Raw genomic sequence first — 6,000 nt, forward strand, 5'->3', positions numbered from 1 at the left:
TGGAGTTGGGTGGCCTAACAGTGAGGGGGGGGTGTGCTATTAAAGCCACGTAAAAAACAACGACCTACTTGATGTTTAGAACATTTGATGTTTCTCAATCCTCTCCCTGGAGGAAAAAAGATTCAGTTACATTAAAAGGCAGCCGTGGCTTCCCCCCACCCTGCCCCAGTGTTGGGAGCAATAGCCCTCAGCAGCTTGTGTAGATGTTGGAAGGTTTATAAGAAGTAGGTGCTGAGAGAGATGGGGAGAAACAATCTCTATTCAACTACAAAAGCCCTCACAGCATCCACCAGGCTTTGGCCAACAATCACAAGAAAGCATCACACCATTCCTTCAGGCAGCCATAACAGTCTCTGGATTGCTTGGCGTTGGCACCGCATGTGTCCTTCAGCCACTCGCGGAAGAGGTCCTTCAGCACTAAGAACTGTCCCAGAACCACGTACGCCTTGTCAAAGCCTTTGTCTTCCAGCTTCCTGCCAAGTACATCTCCAATGCCAGCTAAAGTACCAAGAGACTTGTCCCCCATGGGCTCAGCCATGAAGTCCTGATGCTTCTGACTGGTGGTCATGTTGCCTGCAGCTCTGCCTGCTCTCTCGCCTCAACCACTGCTCCCATCAAAGGGTGCTGAGAGTTGTTAGAAGACCCACTAGTCTCTTCACAGAGCTACAATTCCCAGAGTTCCCTGTGAAGAGGGATTGATAAACTGCTCTGGGAGCAGAAAAGGGGTTCTCAGCTGTAATGGGTATGGGGTTGCTCATGCGTAAGTTGCTGCCTCTCCTGGTTATGTTGCCTTGTTAAACTTTTCTGTCTGCATAGCCCTTCAATTCGTGGCTGCCTCAGTCGCTAGCAGAATCCGTCAGTGGGCGTTTCTTAAATCTTTTCCAACATAAAAGTTGTTTGACACCCAGTCTCCTCCTACTCTCTCTGCGCGGAAGTCTTCTGTGCAGGGTGGGCGTGGGTAGCGGAGGACCCGTGCTCTCCCCGCTGGTGTCCGGTGAAGAGTCCTGGAGCCCTCTCGCCGATTCCCCCATCAGCCCCTCTATATCCCTGGTGTTGCGCTGATTTGCTTCCCCATCTGCGGAGCTGCATCTCTCCCTGCTGGGCCCTTCTCCAGCATCATTTAAGAGCCTTCCCTCCGCCTCTAGCTCCGATGTCAGTTCCCTGACATCAGCCCTCTTAGCAAATCAGTTCCCAGGATTCTTTGAGGGAAGCCATGACTATTTAAAACAATAGTGTTTTAAGTGTGTTTTGTGAATGTGGCCAGTATACAGGTGAAACTCGGAAAATTAGAATATTGTGGAGAAGTTCATTTATTTCAGGAATTCAGCTTAAAAGGTGAGAGCTGGACCATAAAGAAGGCTGATCGCTGAAGAATGGATGCTTTTGAATTCTGGTGCTGGAGGAGACTCTTGAGAGTCCCATGGACTGCAAGAGGATCCAACCTCTCCATTCTGAAGGAAATCAGCCCTGAGTGCTCACTGGAAGGACAGATCCTGAAGCTGAGGCTCCAATACTTTGGCCACCTCATGAGAAGAGAGGACTCCCTGGAAAAGACCCTGATGTTGGGAAAGATGGAGAGCACAAGGAGAAGGGGACGACAGAGAACGAGATGGTTGGACAGTGTTCTCGAAGCTACCAGCATGAGTTTGACCAAACTGCGGGAGGCAGTGGAGGACAGAAGTGCCTGGCGTGCTCTGGTCCAGGGGGTCACGAAGAGTCGGACACGACTAAACGACTAAACAACAACAATATATGAGATAGACTCATGACATGCAAAGCAAGATATGTCAAGCCTTTATTAGTTATCATTGTGATGATTAGAATATTAAATGAAATCAGCAAAATAAGGACTGCAAATAGAGCAAATCTCTTTTCTGATAAGAACAGCTTTTGCATCTCATTTGGAAACCAAGGACCCAGAGTCTGGAGGAAGAACGGGGAGGGACACAATGCCAGATGCTTGAAGTCCAGTGTGAAGTTTCCACAGTCTGTGTTGATTTGGGGAGCCATGTCATCAGCTGGTGTTGGTCCACTGTGCTTCATTAAGTCCAGGGTCAATGCAGCCGTCTACCAGGAGATTTTGGAGCACTTCATTCTTCATGGGGATGCTGACTTCATTTTCCAGCAGGAATTGGCACCTGCCCACACTGCCAAAAATACCAAAACCTGGTTCAATGCCCATGGGATTACTGTGCTTGATTGGCCAGCTAATTCGCCTGACCTGAACCCCATAGAGAATCTATGGGGCACTGCCAAGAGACAGATGAGAGACATAAGACCGAGCAATGCAGAAGAGCTGAAGGCTGCTATTGAAGCATCCTGGTCTTTCATAACACCTCAGCAGTGCCACAGGCTGATAGGCAGTAATTGATGCAAAAGGGGCCCAAACCAAGTACTAAGTACATATGCATGCTTCTACTTCTCAGAGGTCCAATATGGCTCTATTTGCAGTCCTTGTTTTTCTGATTTTATTTAATATTCTAATTTCCTGAGATTGTTAATTTGGGGTTTTCATCAGCTGTACGCCATGATCATCACAATTATAACAAATAAAGGCTTGACATATCTCGCTTTGCATGTCATGAGTCTATCTCATATATTAGTTTCACCTTTTAAGTTGAATTACTGAAATAAATGAACTTTCCCACGATATTCTAATTTCCGAGTTTCACCTGTATATAAGGAGGCAGCATCAAAATCTGTCTCCTGCATGTGGTTCTGAAAAATGTTTTGACACCGAAATGCATGAAAGATGCTGGCCTAAAAAAAAAGAAGAAGACACTAGCTTCATGGTACTGTTAGGTGCCATGCAGGGTGCTTTGAAACATTTCACACACATCCACAATTTCTATAAAATACATTCTGCTTTATTAGTTACATACACAGACTGTTCATCTGTACTTATATAATGTTATCAGATGCGCAATCTCAAACTGGATTTAATGAACATCTGCCATAGAATACTTTGCTAGAAGAGAGAGACAAGTCTGAAAATATATTGAAAGGCACCATTGTTTATTGGGCACAGTGGGGTATACAGCACCAGCAACACAATTCTTTAGCAAGTAAAATGAGGCCCCAACTGCACCATGTGTTTAAAGCAATATCACATTGCTTTAAGCAGTCATGATTTCCCCAAAGAATTTTGGGAACTTCAATTTGTTATGGGTGCCGCAGTTGTTAGGAAACCCCTAGTCCTCTGATAGCTACAATTCCCTGAGTGGTTTAACAGTCAATCCTTTTACCATGGGAACTTTGGGAATTGTAACTCTGTGAGGGGAAAAGGGAGTTTCCTAGCAATTCTCAGTACTCTTAACTGAGGTTCACAGGATTCTTTGAGAAGCCATGACTGTTCAAAGGGGGCAACTGGCAAGTTGAAGGCTCAGAGGTGGGAGGAAGCTGGAGGCCTCAAGTACACCCAGACCTTTATTGCAACTTCTCATGAGAACATTGTGGATCTTCACTCTCAAGAGGTACCACACTTCCACCAAAGGCACCCCACTCACAGAACATGCCAAGCAGTACTTGCCTGGGCAAACATGGGTTTGTGGGCTGATGGGAGGGAAGCAAGCAGAGAAACAGAAGCAGGCAGAAGAAAAAGGCTGGAATGTGGCTGCCGCCAAGCATGTATTGCTGAAAACACATGTTAAATGCACATAAGATGCAAATTGCCTGTTTTGCTTTGCTTCCGGTTATACATAAGATAATAATAATAATAATAATAATAATAAATTTTATTTATATCCTGCCCTCCCCAGCCGAAGCCGGGCTCAGGGCGGCTAACAACACTAAAATAGTGCAACATTATCAAAAACATCATAAGAATTAATTAAAATCAAAAATGATGGCAACCATAAACTAAAGTATTGTAAAGATTGCCAAAGGAGGGAGTCAGGCTGTGCCCTAACCAAAGGCCTGGTGGAACAGCTCTGTCTTGCAGGCCCTGCGGAAAGATGTCAAGTCCTGCAGGGCCCTTGTCTCTTGTGACAGAGCGTTCCACCAGGTTGGAGCCGCAGCCGAAAAAGCCCTGGCTCTAGTTGAGGCCAGCCTAACCTCTCTGTGGCCTGGGACCTTCAAGATGTTTTTATTTGAGGACCGTAAGTTCCTCTGTGGGGCATACCAGGAGAGGCGGTCCCGTAGATACGAGGGTCCTAGGCCGTGTAGGGCTTTGAAGGTTAAAACCAGCACCTTAAACCTGATCCTGTACTCCACCGGGAGCCAGTGCAGCTGGTATAGCACCGGATGAATGTGATCCCGCAGCGAAGACCCCGTAAGGAGTCTCGCTGCGGCATTCTGCACCCGCTGGAGTTTCTGGGTCAGTCTCAGGGGCAGCCCCACGTAGAGCGAGTTACAATAATCCAGTCTGGAGGTGACCGTCGCGTGGATCACAGTGGCTAGGTCAGGGCGAGAGAGGTAAGGAGCCAACTGCTTAGCTTGGCGGAGATGAAAAAATGCCGCCTTTGTTATAGCTGCAATCTGAGCCTCCATGGAGAGGGAGGTATCGAAGATTACACCCAAACTCTTAACGGACGGTGCTGGCACTAATTGCACCCCCGCAAGAGATGGGAGTTGCCCCCTCAATCCCATATCGTCCCGTCCCAGCCAGAGGACCTCTGTCTTCGAAGGATTTAACTTCAACCGGCTCCCACGTAACCATCCAGCCACAGCTTCCAAGCATCTGATCAGTGTGTCTGGGGCCGAGTCAGGATGGCCATCCATCAACAGATAGAGTTGGGTGTCGTCAGCATACTGACGGCAGCCCAGCCCAAAACTCCGGACAAGCTGGGCGAGGGGGCGCATAAAGATGTTAAAAAGCATCGGGGAGAGAATTGCACCCTGAGGCACTCCACACACCAAGGAGTGGCGGGATGACAGTTCCCCCCCAAGCGCCACCCTCTGTCCCCGACCAGAGAGAAACGAGCGCAGCCATTGAAGGACTGTGCCCTGGATCCCCACATCGGCGAGGCGGTGGTCCAGAAGTTCGTGATCGACCATGTCGAAAGCTGCTGACAGATCTAGAAGAATCAGCAGCCCCGACCCGCCTCGATCCAGCTGTCTACGAAGATCATCTGTTAGGGCGACCAGAGCCGTCTCGGTCCCATGACCAGCGCGGAAGCCGGACTGGAATGGATCCAGAGCCGATGTTTCATCCAGAAACCTACCAAGCTGTTCAGCAACCGCTCTCTCAATCACCTTACCCAGGAATGGAAGATTCGAAACTGGGCGGTAATTGGATAGATCTAAGGGATCTAATGATGTTTTCTTTAAGAGCGGACGCACCACTGCCTCCTTCAGTTCCCCTGGGAATGTCCCGGTGCCAAGGGACAAATTGATGATATCCCCCAGGGGGGCCCGCACCTCGTCTGGACACGCTCTAATCAGCCAAGACGGCCACGGGTCGAGAGGACAAGTGGTGGGCTTTCCAGCTCGGAGGAGTCTGTCCACATCGGCTGGGGATATCCGGTCAAAGTGGTCCAATACTGGACCCGAGGACAGTCGAGGGGCCTCCAGTTCCTTTATTGTATCCAAATTGGCAGGGAGGTCATGGCGGAGCGACAGGACCTTCTCCGCAAAAAAGCTCGCAAATGCCTCACAGCTGTGTGTCGAATTGTTATTTAAATTTGGCTGTCCTTTGAGGGACGTTAAAGACCTGATTATACTAAATAATTGCGCCGGGCGAGAGCTAGCGGATGCAATGGAGGCCGAGAAGTAAGACTTCTTAGCGGCCTTCACTGCCATCTCGTAGGTTTTCATAAAAATCCTATAAGATGTTCTTGAGGCTCCGTCACGGGCACCCCGCCATACTCTAGCCGTCTGAGGTCCCGCTTCATTTTCTGGAGCTCCTCAGTAAACCAGGGAGCCCGGTTTCTGCGGGGTCGCAGAGGGCGCTTAGGTGCGATCTCATTGATGGCTGCCAGGAGCTGGGTATTCCAGCCCTCAACAAGCTCAGTCAATGAGTCGCCAGGGGGAGAAAGGTCCCGCAAGGCTTGATGGAATCTA

General features: G+C 48.9%; 1 pseudogene across 1 annotated transcript; it reads right to left on the reverse strand.

Annotated features, from left to right (window-relative positions):
* Positions 1 to 104: 104 nt before the first annotated feature.
* LOC308577889 (barrier-to-autointegration factor pseudogene) lies at positions 105 to 668 on the reverse strand (annotated as a pseudogene). The gene has a single exon. The product of its transcript is annotated as a barrier-to-autointegration factor pseudogene (transcript).
* Between the last annotated feature and the right edge of the window lie 5,332 nt (positions 669 to 6,000).

This window comes from Podarcis bocagei (assembly GCF_964188305.1).
Source record: "Podarcis bocagei genome assembly, chromosome: W".
Classification (NCBI taxonomy): Eukaryota; Metazoa; Chordata; class Lepidosauria; order Squamata; family Lacertidae; genus Podarcis; species Podarcis bocagei.